The sequence below is a fragment of the Ammodytes marinus genome, assembly GCF_949987685.1.
Source record: "Ammodytes marinus genome assembly, chromosome: 15".
Lineage (NCBI taxonomy): Eukaryota > Metazoa > Chordata > Actinopteri > Uranoscopiformes > Ammodytidae > Ammodytes > Ammodytes marinus.
The window spans coordinates 27558801-27573093 of record NC_137219.1 but is presented as its reverse complement, the minus strand read 5'-3'; the positions used below and the strand labels follow the sequence as shown (position 1 = coordinate 27573093).

Sequence of the window (14293 nt, the reverse complement as noted above, 5' to 3'; positions counted from 1 at the left end):
AAGAGTTTTACTATGTCACAGAGCCTGACTAGATCACCATTGTGACTTAACCTGCCGTGTTTAGTTCGGTCGAACTAAACGCGCACTTCCGCCTTCGGTGCACATCTTTCAGGCAAGTGTGAATACAGCAATCGCACTCGGGGGCGGACCAAACAAGCAAAACTGCTTTTCTCTGCCCCAGAATGTCTGTGCAATGAATGAATGAATGACCTCAGCACACGTGTGGTTTTGCTTCGTCAGGCTGGTTCACTTGCAAAAGGGTCAATATGAAAGTGGACCACACCAAACAAAAAAATTATATATTTTTGGTCTGGACCTTAGCAAGTGAACTAGTGTGAATACAGCCATAGTCTAAATGCACGTAGAATTCTCCAGGTTCAGAGTTTAGGATTGATGAGTGTGTTTTTATCTCATCTACCTTTCGATCCTTCTATCCATCCATCCATCCATCCATCCATCTAGTCTCTTTCACACATGCACCGTGAAATTATCCAGAGTTTACCCAGTTGAGCTATGTGTTTGAACAAAATGGTCTGGGTTATTCAACCCTGACTTTACCCAGGTGGACTCGGTCAGTGTCACTTAACATTCTGATTCTCAGAAACAAACTTTGGCAACTCGTTATACAGTGCATTCCAAATTATTATGCAAATTATATTTTTCTCAGATTTTCCTAAATAGTCGATGCAAATCACAGTCAGTATAATTTTCAAGTCATCAACCGTTAAAGTATGATTACAATTTTGTTGAACAAACCTCCAAATGATAACGGTATTTTTTTCAAAAATAAAAAACTCAAAATGCACCGTTCCAAATTATTATGCACAAAACATTTTATAGATTGTAAAGAAATAAAAATTGTCATTTGTTGAATTTGCAGAATGTGGAGGTCATATTTAGTGAAATCAAAAGCTATTTCAATCAAAAACATCTTAACAGGCCAAGTTACATGTTAACATAGGACCCCTTCTTTGATATCACCTTCACAATTCTTGCATCCATTGAACTTGTGAGTTCTTGGAGAGTTTCTGCTTGAATATCTTTGCAGGATGCCAGACTAGCCTCCCATAGCTGCTGTTTTGATGTGAACTGCCTCCCAACCTCATAGATGTTTTACCTGAGGATGCTCCAAAGGTTCTCAATAGGGTTGAGGTCAGGGGAAGATGGGGCCACACCATGAGGTTCTCTCCTTTTATGCCCATAGCAGCCAATGACACAGAGGTATTATTTGCATTTTACTACGTAAGGCACTGTCCTTCTTTTTGTACCACGGAAGAAAGTTGTCAGTCAGAAACTAAACATACTTTGTCAAGGTCATTTTCACACCGTCAGGGACCCTAAAGGGGCCTACCAGCTCTCTCCCCATGATTCCGGCCTAAAACATGACTCCGCCACCTCCTTGCTGACGTCGCAGCCTTGTTGGGACATTGTGGTCATTCACCAACCATCCACTACTCCATCCATCTGGACCATCCAGGGTTGCACGGCACTCATCAGTAAACAAGACTGTTTGAAAATGAGTCTTCATGTATTTCTGAGCCCAGTGCAACCGTTTCTGCTTGTGAGCATTGTTTAGGAGTGGCCGAATAATAGGTTTATGCACAACTGCAAACCTCTGGAGGATCCTACACCTTAAGGTTCGCGGGACTCCAGAGGCACCAGCGGCTTCAAATACCTGTCTGCTGCTCTGTAACGGCATTTTAGCAGCTGCTCTCCTTATCCGATGAATTTGTCTGGCAGAAACCTTCCTCATTATGCCTTTATCTGCACCAACCCGTCTGTGCTCTGAATCAGCCACAAATCTCTTCACAGTATGATGATCACGCTTAAGTTTCTGTGAAATATCTAATGTTGTCATACCTTATCCAAGGTATTGCACTATTTGACACTTTTCGGCCAACACAGTCTCACTCCTAGAACGTCAAAGTGCGACTGTGGGACAGGGCCTCTCACCGTCCGTCACTGACGTGAAATCAGACTTTCACTACAATGTAATGCCACCCCGGGCGCTATTAATTTCTATTGGACAGATACATGTCACGTGACTTTCAAGTTTCTCCTGGCGAAAATGAAATCCAAGCTGTGGCCGCCATTGCTACAGTTTTTAATTCAGATTTTTAAAAGATTTGTAAGTTATTAATTGGGTTTTTGATAACATTGTTGGTGAGAAATGTGTCATACTTTCACAATCTTCACTCAGTGAATGTGTACGATGTAGTTTGATGGTTATCACAAATATTATTCTGGACATCGCAAGGTTTGTTTATCTTTCTTTCAAAGGTTTTTTTATTAAATCACAGAGTAGCAAAGCAACTGCAGTACAATGGATTATACATTTTTTCCCCTTTTTTTGTTTCTTTATCTTTGATCAGCTGCTTGAACAACGTGCATTTGTTGTAGAGATTGCACTCAAAGATGTTATACACACACACACAGCTGAGAAGAGCGCTCACTCCAACCATTTTTCCAAAAAACAACTCGCCAGTAAACTCGAGAAAAGGACGAACGGAGTAATATGAAACAATATGAATAGGTTATAGAACCAACAGCGTTTCACAGTTAAAACATGGAAATGGCCTTGTTAACTCAATATTAAGATGGGTTAACCTTTGGACAATCAGTTTCTTTTCGATTCTGGGAGAGTTTTTTTCCCCAGAGCAATTTTTTGTTGTCAAGGGTTGCAATGGTGACACAAAAACTTCACAAATTAGCTAGTAAGGGCATAAAAATATGTCTTTACAACTTTTCCAGTGAGAAATACATCAGAATATCATAATGTTCGTTTATTGGAAGTATCAGATCTCTATTTTGTTAGTTATAAGGATGGTTTGCCGACGTAAGCCTATTTAGCCCTGTTGCTACGTAATACTTCATTACCCATCATTCTTTAGGGCTAGGTTGCCGCGTTCGACTCCTATCAGACCGACTGTCAGCCGTGAATTCTGGGCGCATTCCATTGCGAATCCAGGTCCTCCGCCGTAAAAACCAACAAGTCAGACACATTCACACGGCTGACACCGTTCTGACCCTTCATAATAAAAGCACAAATAGGTTATACCTCCCCTCCTCCAAAACAAAACGTCCCTGTTTCCACACAGAAACATCATGGGCACTTAAAAATAATGGAACCACTTACAGTGTCACATCTTCTACCCTGACATATAGTAGCCTAGGATAGAATTGGTTGTTCTCTTTTAGTTAATGATATGAAATGTTGTTGAAGAAGTAGGCCATTAATTCAAATGGGAGTAGTTTGAAGATTGCTTAATTCATGCACATTTTAAGAGATGTGAAAGAGGTGAAATAGGTTTTAGAGGAAATCAATGCTAAGGCTTTACATTTGTCATTATTAAAACAATGTTAGTTTTTTTAATCAAATTGTTATGATACAATTACGAATCAAATTATGCAATACTATTTGGAAAATGTATTTAGGTTTTTTATCTAGCAGGAAGCAAGAACATATTGTTCAAATTTTAACCATCAAACCTGAGTAATGCATCTTAGACCATGAGTGTTTATGACTTGCATTTATTAAGGGGATATTGTTTTTTTATGCATAATACAGACTGTCCCAGATTAGAGCAAACATATTTTCGTGAGCTATTTTGCACGTGGACCACTAATATATGTGCCATTTCTTTTCTGAGTATGATAGGCCTATCTGAATCATTTATTGTAAAAATTTGAAACGCTGTTGTTTCTATAACCTATTCATATGGTTTCATACTCCGTTCGTCTTTCTCTTAAACCTACTGGCGAGTTGGTTTTTATGAAAAACGATTGGAGTGAGCGCTCTTCTCAGCTGTGTGTGTAAAACATCTTTCAGTGCAGTTAGAATAGCTACCGAAAATTCCGTGACAACTATCAGGCTTCAGACAGATCATATGAATTTGCTGTGTCAAGATTATGAAAGTAAAGGACAAAGTTCTAGCTAGAAATCTTATAAAAACAACACCACACAAGGATTTATGCTCTTTTTAGCTCCCAATTCGCATTGAAAAAGGCATTGGTGGCAGCCATTACAAGTCCACAAGGGCTGCCGCTATAGGCTCGTCTACTGTCACGTGATACACGCTCAATCTCCGCTGTCAACAAATGCACGTTGTTGAGGCAGCGTCATAAGCGTCATAGCAAGCAGCTGATCAAAGATAAACAAACCTTGCGATGTCCAGAATAATATTCGTGATAACCATCAAACTAAATCGTACACATTCACTGAGTGAAGACTGTGAAAGTATGACACACATTTCTCACCAACAATGTTATCAAAAACCCAATTAATAACTTATAAATCTTTTAAAAATCTGAATTAAAAACTGTAGCAATGGCGGCCACAGCTTGGATTTCATTTTCGCCAGGAGAAACTTGAAAGTCACGTGACATGTATCTGTCCAATAGAAATGAATAGCGCCCGGGGTGGCATTACATTGTAGTGAATTGAACCCCCAATCCGTCTTCAGACGATGCCAAAGTCTGATTTCACGTCAGTGACGGACGGTAAGAGGCCCTGGCCCACAGTCGCACTTTGACGTTCTAGGAGTGAGACTGTGTTGTTTCGGCAGCAGAGACATCCTTTTTCTTTCCCATATTGCTTGAAACATGTGGCCTGCTTAATAATGTGGAACGTCCTTCTTAAGTGTTTGTCAGTGGTGTGCCATACAGGGATGGAAATTAACTTTTTTGCCTACCAGCCACTGTGGCAGGTAGATTTAAAAATCTACCAGCCACTCATCTTTTTTACCAGCCACTTTTTATACGCAATATCTTTTTTAATATATGCGTTAATGTTAAACAATACAATAGTAAGAATAGCTAATGAAAGTGTTTTTCATACAAATGTTTTCCATCAGAAGTCATTTCTACTGTAAGTAGGTGCTACCAAGGAACTGAGTTGCAAATTAAATTGTACACTCTTACTATATATGATACACAATACACGCCATCTTTATTTCAAAACATTGTATAATTGAACTCCATATATACTCTGGGTTCAATGCAACTTTTTTTCCCAACTGGCCCGCTTGGCCAATAGATCCGAGTTTTACTGGCCCCTTGTATATTTTCACTGGCCCTGCAGACACCTTTTTTTCATCATTTAGTCAATAATTATAATACAGTATTGAAGTTACCTTTAGATTTCTTTTTTCTTTTTAGTTAATGATATGAAATGTTGATATTGTTTATCACTTTCTCCATATGCATTAGGGATGTGAATGTGTCGACACATTGACCGGTTTTCCACTTGCCTCAAGTCGAATTTAAAAATAGAAATCTGAAAATCAGGGAGTTATGCCGTTTTATTAATGGGAGATGTCACCGTGTCACGTCTGGTCGTGAGCGCGCTGCAGGAGCGTCACTTCTGCAAGGTGCGTGCATGAAGTAATCAGCTACACATAAGAGTCCGGTGTGGGACCATTTTTTCACTGTTGATAAAAAACAGTGCAGTGCAAAAGATGCAGCATAATGTTAAACGCTCGTCTGAGACTATGGTGTTAAATCATCTAGAAACACACGATGCCTTCGTCCGAGCAAAGCAGCGTTTCACCGTGAGATCACTAGTGAGTGCGCGAGCCACCGCACGGGGAAGAACTCTGTTTGAGGCTCAAATAATAACCGGGGGTATTCTCCCCGTTAGCGATACCGATGTGAAAGGCTTCCCTGTTTGTATGCGATCTGATTGTATGTCTCGAGCCTTAAATACAAAGCCATGTCGGCAAACTGACTGCGCGATTCAAGGGACTGTATGTGAGCCGAATCCCTCCGTTAGTTCTGTTTCAGCCGACACAATTAAAATCACCTCTAAGCACGGACAGCGTTTAAATAAAGCATCTCATTTGTATTACCATTAGGGCTTTGATGCAAATACTGTAACAACGGCGGCAGCTCTGCTGCTTAAAGGAAAAGCGCAGTTTTCACTTTATTTTCAGCACCTCAACCTCTGCTGTGGGAAGAAAAAAAGGGGTCAAAGTAAGTCGATTGATTTGTCGACTTATGCCTCCACACGTTAACTCGCAGATAGTATTTCCTCGCGGAGCGGATCGCGCCGTAGTTCAGTTCGACTAGACAGGCAAAAATAAACTGTTGAACTGTGTAGCGCCCTGTCATCATGTTCATGACGAATGTATTAAATATGCAAATTAGATCGGACCTGACTGGAAAGTATTACCCGACACAGTGGCGGGTGAAGTGACACAATTTACACGCCAGCACGCAAATCTACCCGCATTTGGCGAGTGGCGGGTGTTAATTTCCATCCCTGGTGCCATATCTGCATGATAAGCGTCATATGAAACCCCCCAGCACAAAGCAGCACAAACACAGGACCACACTGCTTATAAAGTATACTATGAAGTTGAACTAAGCAAAAAGAGTGAATTTAAAGGCATGCCTTGGATGTTGCCATTAACGTGTCTTGGAGCCAATCTTGTTGGTGTCCACAGATATGTTCAAAAACCAACTGTATCCGTATAGTGTAGGCTACATTACAAAAAGTTTTCAGTCTGACTGCAAAGACAATTCTGTTCCTCCTTAGGATTTTTTTTAGATTGGTGTGAGGAAAAATATAGAGTATACCCATGTATAATCTCTTCATATGTGAAGTAATGCTTTTGATTTTAGATATGCTATTCAAAATAGAGAAGCAACATTTTAGTTTAGCATATAAAAGAGTTGAAGATGTTATTTGTAAGAGAAAGGAATGACAGAAGTTTGGACTGCGTCCCTTAAGACATCTCAAGAGTCATAACTCACTCGTAGATCTAGAAAAAGTACTTTTACTTATGTACAGACTCCTTCTCCAGGCTTCAAACCTGGACTGACACTCTCAGTGGTCTGTCTGAAAGCATGCAGTGGATGACTAGCCTTGATCAGGTCATAGACATATTCACTGTGTCACTTGTCTCCAGCATCAAAAGGCTGCAGTAAGGGAACAGACTCTGTCCCCCACCGGCTGACAGTTACTACATTATCTGAGGAATGCTATATGTCTATAGGCTGACATTCAGTTTTAGTCTGAAATATTCAAATACCTGACTGATAGAGCTCGGCACACTACAGCTTATGAACAGGCAAGCAAATGGACAATGCAAAAACAAATTAAGACACATTTGAATCGCCTCAACAACATACATACCCTTCTTCTTCTTTTTTACTTGAAACAGACAAATTGAAAAACAAATTCACATTGTTATCAACATATACCGTAAGTGGAACGTATACACCATTGGAGAAACATAATAAATGCGGATGCCTCAGGTGGTAGAGGGCTAAACATACTTAGCATAGAGTCTACTTTTAAAATAGTGTCAAGCAATTCCTGGAGGCATCAATATAAATATAAAATGAATGTCTGCATCAAAGTAATTCTTCATGCTGACTTTGCGAGCGTGTGTGTGTGTGTGTGTGTGTGTGTGTGTGTCAGTTATTTGGCGAGCATGTGTTCTTTCACACTGTGCTGCCTCTGTAGCAGGTAACCAGGAGGGAGAGTAGAGGGCATCTCCAGGGAGCTCCAACCTCTTCACATTCACTCAATCAATACATATGTTCAACAGGGCGCTGTGTGTGTGCACTAACACAAATCTATTGAATGACTTATGGAAAAAACACCGGAAAAGGGCACACAAATCATTTCCGCATTACATTGCTGTGTGTAGTCACCTCGGCAAGAGTGAAGAGAGTCTTGTGTTTAGCGAAAAATGTCGGTGCAGTGTTCTTCCTCTTCATTAAATTGATCAGTGGGCTACACTGTGTCCCGCTGCTATGATGTCACCATAGTTATGTAGCTGCCGCGGCCAGCGCTGTTGGCCCACTGTGCCTGTCTCTGTACATTTACCTACGAAAACGTTCGCAATACGGGGGGCTTTAAATATAGGTTCGGCTGGTTTGACCAAGCAAAAACGAGAAACGGCTGGCTTGTCCACAATTGTTCCACGGCCCAATACCTTGACCCATATTCTGGCGGCAGCTATCGCCTAAACCCCGCCTACCTAAAGGATAGGGTCGGCGGTGGAAGCACTGAGACGCACTGACCCGAACTGACCTCAGCAGAGAGGCTGGGGTCGGGGCTGCTCAGTCCGCTTATATTGGTGTTTCCATAGTAGGTAGGGTCCCAAAATAAGCCGCTCCTACATGTTTAAGTAGCTTCTTCCAAACATTTGCTGTGTGTGCGCCAAACAATATATAGGGGAGAGTGGCCTAAGTTGTGCCACTTTTTACTCAAAGTGACTTTAAAGTGAGGCCTTGACAGTAAAGTCTCCAACTCAAATATGTACATATATTTCAGGGTGTTGTGCATCCCTGGCAATAAAAACTTTGGATCTGGAATAAACTGTTGAAGAAATATAGCTTTCGGAAAAAAAGTAGTCTTGTGGCACAACTTGCCCCCGGTGTGGTGTAAGTTGTGCCATTGGAGAGAATACCATGGGGTAAATTGGGCCATTGATATACAGGTGAAACTCGAAAAATTTGAATATCGTGCAAAAATGTATTTATTTCAGTATTCAACTTTAAAGGTGAAAATAATATCGTATACAGACTCATTACATGCAAAGTAAGATATGTGAAGCCTTTATTTGTTATAATTGCGACTATTATGGCTTACAGTTTATAAAAACCCCAAATTCATAATCTCAGAAAATTTGAATATTACATAAAATCAATAAAAAAAGGATTTTAAATACAGAAATGTCGGCCCTCTAGAAAGTATAATCATGCATATGTACTAAGTACTTGGTATGGGCCCCTTTTGCATGAATTCTTGCCTCAATGCGGCGTGGCATGGATGCTATCAGTCTGTGGCTCTGCTGAGGTGTTATGGAAGCCCAGGTTGCATTGATAGAGGCCTTCAGCTCGTCTGTATCGTTGGGTCTGGTGTGTATCATCTTCCTCTTGACAATAGTCCATAGTTTCTCTATGGAGTTCAGGTCAGGAGAGTTGTCTGGCCATTCATGCACAGTAATACCATGGTCAGTCAACCAGTTACCAGTGGTTTATGGTACTGTGGGCAGGTGCCAAGTCTAGCTGGAAATGGAAATTGTCATCACCATAAAGCTGGTCAACAGACAGAAGCATGAAGTGCTCTAAAATCTTCTGGTAGATTGCTGTGGTGACTTTTGACTTGATAACACAGTGGACCAACAGCAGCAGATGACATGATACCTCAAATCATCACTGATCCAAATGAAATGTTGCATTTCATTTTGAAATCAATTAAGGTCCCACAGTCTAGAGGAAGAGTGGAGGGGCACAAAATCCAAGGGGCTTGAAGACCACTGTCAAGTTTCAACAGTCACTGATGATTTGAGGCACCATGTCATCTGATGGTGTTGGTCCACTGTGTTATCAAGTCCAAAGTCACCACAGCCATCCATCAGGAGATTTTAGAGCACTTCATGCTTCTGTCTGTTGACAAGCTTTATGGAGATGCTGAATTACTTTTTCCTGCAAGACTTGACACCTGTCCACAGTGCCAAAACCACAGGTAACTGGTTGACTGACCATGGTATTACTGTGTTGATTGGCCAGACAACTCTCCTGACCTGAACCCAATAGAGAAACTATGGAGTATTGTCAAGAGGCAGATGAGACACACCAGACCCAACAATACAGACGAGCTGAAGGCCACTATCAAAGCAACCTGGGCTTCCATAACACCTCAGCAGTGCCACAGGCTGATAGCATCCATGCCACGTCACATTTAGGCAATAATTAATGTAAAAGGGGCCCAAACCAAGTACTTAATACATACGCATGATTATACTTTCTAGAGGGCCGACATTTCTGTATTTAAAATCCTTTTTTTATTGATTTTATGTAATATTCTAATTTTCTGAGATTTTGAATTTGGGGTTTTCATAAGCTGTAAGCCATAATAATCACAATTATAACAAATGAAGGCTTGAAATATCTCACTTTGCATGCTATGAGTCTATATAATAGATTAGTTTAACCTTTTAGGTTGAATTACTGAAATAAATGAACTTTTGCACGATATTCAAATTTTTCGAGTTTCCCCTGTATATCTCATAAACTGTAATGCAAGACAAATCCATAAGACAATTACTTATTTAAGGTTTATTTAAAGTAAATAAAGTAAATGTGTTTTGAAGATTGAAGGACAATTTTCTTAAACAAGGCCTAGCAGATCTAATGGTTTTACCTGCAAAGCTCACAATGACAAAGTCACCATCATCATCTTTCTGGCCATCTGAACTGTCATCAGTGGTGTCGTTAAGTGGAATGGAGATGTCAGTCTCTTCTGAGCTACTGTAGAAAATAACTTTCTTTTGGTGACCAGCGTATACAGCCATGCCAATGGCACAACTCTCAGAAATGTACTTTGCACTAGCTGCTCCGCCCTTGTAGAACCAACTGCCACCTGGCATATGCGATTCCCCCTACATTTCTGCTTTTAAATCAAGGCTCAAAACCCATCTGTACACCCTGGTTTTTCCTCCCCATTAACTATCTTACCTCTGCACTACTATCTTTGTTTATATGTGGATGTATGGGCTTTATGTCTTTTATTTTTGTTATTGTTATTTCATTGTTTGCCTACTGAATGCACTATGTTCAGCACTTTGGACAGTGCAAACTGTTATACATGTGCTTTTATAAATACATTTTACTTACTTACTTACTTACTTACTTACTTACTTACTTACTTACTTACTTACTTACTTACTTACTTACTTACTTATAACTCACCCAGGCCCTCTGGCACACATCACCCCAACCCCAGAATGTTGGATAATTAGCATGATGCAGCAGTTTAGGACTGACATTGTGCTAACTATATAGACACAAAGTGTAGCATACTGAAGCACTAAAACATGTGTCAAATGTTTTCAAACATGTCTATAATTGTTCAGACACAATAATCAAAAAACCTTGATCATGGAAATTTTACTTTTAGAGGCAAAAAACTGTTTTTTGAGCTTAAATGTGCTTATATCTTATTCCATGTTTCTCCCTTCTTTACAGGATGAGTTAAATGGATGGCTCTTCATAAATATGTGGTCAAATTTCCAATTTCTTCCACGGTTTTCTAGAAACAAGGGGTCGCACAACTTCCCCACCGGCACAATTTAGGCCACTCTCCCCTACGTATATATTTTTTTCTTTATCATACCGTTACATTTTGCACTATTTAGAACCTACCTGTGGTATGTTTACTTATCTCATCTTATTTGATCCTTTTGTTCTTACTGCACCGTGGGTCGGTGAGAAACGTCATTTTGTTTCCTTTGTATGTTTGGCACATATTGCAGAAATGTACAATAAATTTGACTTGACTTATAAATGATTCAATTCTTATTAGCGAATATGCATGTAGCACTTTGAGATTCCAGTAATATAGAGTGCAATACAAATAAAATGTATTATTACTATTATTATTATATACATAACTTTGTGAAGACGTTACTGTGTACTCCTTTTTTAAGTTTCTTGAATCTGCTCATTTGCCTTACAGATGAAAAAGAACACAGCTTGCTTTGAAAAAATAAATAAAAAAGCCAGGACTTAGAGAGGCAGAAATGTAAGGCTTGATGCACTGACTCAAATGGAAGCTGGTAGAAGAGAGGCCGATATTAGAGCCGCTAAATCAGACCAAGTAAGATGTAGAACAGATCCAGATAATGTATTTTCTAACCGGTCAATAGTTAATGTTTAAGATCAATGGAGAGCCTTCACAGCAGCAGTTGAGATCAAGCACAGAACATCAGAGGGCTGCTTTCAAATCATTCATGAGAACCTGAAGCAGAAAGAGCCACACCATACCAGCATCAAGGCCGCTCACATTACTTATACGCTTCACTGAATGCTACGTTATGCTACTGTCCGTTGAGCTCAGAGAGAAACAATCTGAAGCCAGGAGTTGGGACTATGTCTATCAGTTCCATTTTAAAGGTGAAACCCTTACTGAGAAACAGGCTAAACAATGATCACCTTAAAACATCGATAGATAGATAGATAGATAGATAGATAGATAGATAGATAGATAGATAGATAGATAGATAGATAGATAGATAGATAGATAGATAGATACTTTATTGATTAATTTCAAACATGTGATTCTGTGAAATGGACTTTTGACTATAAATACAATACAGTTGTGTTGCCAGCCTTAGTTTACAAAATAACACTTACACACCAATAGTTTTTATAATACAAACAGGGAGGATAAAACTTCAGATTTCCTTAAAATAGTTTCAAACTATTATTAAAAGACTATATAAAAATAGCATTCTTTGCACTGATGGTCTCGTTTGCTGTGAATTGTTCAGTGCTAAAAACAAGTATGGAAGCCTTGTAGGACCATGCTCACATAAATCAGCAGATTGTTGTACAGGAGGCTGCCATCACCTGCTATCATCACTAAACAGCTGGGATACTGTCTGTAATTAGAAGGCTTTACTGACTGGAGTCTTTTTTCACCCTCATTTAATTAATGACACCTGTTTTGTGACCAAACCTGGCATGCCACACTTTTGGAAAGCTCAAATGCGACTAAAATATAATTTGGCCAAAAAAACTGAGCCAAGCCTTTTGTCAGTGCAATGCAATGGTTTCCTTTTTATTCTTTTTTTTTTTACGTTGACAATGATACATTCCCATCTCACTGACTGAGCTCACATTAGCTATGCGTGTTTCTCTTCTTTAGCTGTCCCCAATCTGCACCTATTCTTAGCCTACGTATGTCATCATCTCTAGGCCAATGCATGAAAACAGGAGATTATGTATGAGAGAGCATTTCTATTCATTTTGATAATTGCATTTAATCCAACATCTGCTGTATAAAGATGATGGTTATCATGTTTCTACTGCAGGATGTGTGTGTGTGTGTGTGTGTGTGTGTGTGTGTGTGTGTGTGTGTGTGTGTGTGTGTGTGTGTGTGTGTGTGTGTGTGTGTGTGTGTGTGTGTGTGTGTGTGTGTGTGTGTGTGTGTGTGTGTGTGTGTGTGTGTGTGTGTGTGTGTGTGTGTGTGTGTGTGTGTGTGTGTGTGTGTGTGTGTGTGTGTGTGTGTGTGTGTGTGTGTTGCCAGCACTGCCTCAGGTTCAGATCAGAGCTCTATTTAAAACTAATAAATGCTCAGCTTGGTGTCCTGTCTATTTGACCTTATAAAGTGTGGATTGATTGCTAATGTGTAAAGAATAATTCATTTCTTCTTTCTAGTTCTTCCCAGCTACATACTGTAGATATGGTTGAGTAGCCTGGAACTCCAGACCTGCTGCTGGCAAATTTAATTTGCTGCACCTGTTGGTCTGGACACTATCCATTGTAGCTCATTAAATATGTCAGAAAATTATGAGCTACGTTTCACTGGGTTCTATCTGATATGGGCGGGCCAGAGCCTTATGTGCTCTGGGGCGGACGTAACCGGATGAAGACAGTGCTGTGCATGCGACGTCGAAGCCGTGATAGTAAACATCAAAGATGGCTGTGGATACGTTGCTTGATTTTGAAACGGCTTTGGCCTCGACCCTTAATGATTTGGAAGACGGCACTCAAATCTTTCATTAGCAAGTAAGAGAAATGTTCTGTTTTGCCGACCGACCACGGCAAAAGTTTAATTTACCAGTTAACCTTGCTGTTCGCTAAACGGACGGGGCTTAATACATCACCTTGTTCAATGCTCTGATTGGTCATAGTGCTATCCAATTGCGTGCAGTGGTATTTGAAATGCATGAGTAGGAGCCGCCCCTTGAGTTGGGAAGGTCTATTGATCGTTGCCTGACCCATATGTCGTTCAAGATGTGGCTCTGGATTTCTAGGCTAATTGTTGGTTGGAAGTTATTCCAATTCCAAAGGTTCTGAAACTTTAAACTGTTAATTTTTTTTATTTCATTCATCTTTTTGGTTTGCACACATTCATTGAAATACAAAATGATACACCATAAAACACAACAGATATATCTTCCATATGGACAGAGATAGGAGTGTGTGCTGGAGTCAGCTCAGAAATGTGTGGGGGGGCTTATAAGGAAAGCTCACCAGGGGCAAACTATGATATGAGCAATAATTAGAGCAACATAAAGCTCTGCTATATAGTAATACAGACGCACCATGATCGTCCTAAATTAATTCACGTATATAAACAGGTTTGATCTCTGGCTGTATAAGAGCGTCACTGTTTCACTTGTGTTCAACACAGTTCACTGCCAACCAGAGGTGTTTTTTTTTTTATGGTTCAAGTTTTTTTTCTTCTTTTCAGTCATGTCCCTGGCTGGGATGCAGCTGCATTTAGTTGTTTGTGTGTGAGGCATAGAAGGTTTTTTTGACAATTGCTCAG

The 14293-nt window shown here is 40.0% G+C and overlaps 1 protein-coding gene across 1 annotated transcript in view; it reads left to right on the top strand.

The window, feature by feature from the left end:
* Nucleotides 1–14293, top strand: part of rragd (ras-related GTP binding D) — a 62346-nt gene that overhangs the window by 33137 nt on the left and 14916 nt on the right. The gene's annotated exons all lie outside the window — the stretch shown is intronic.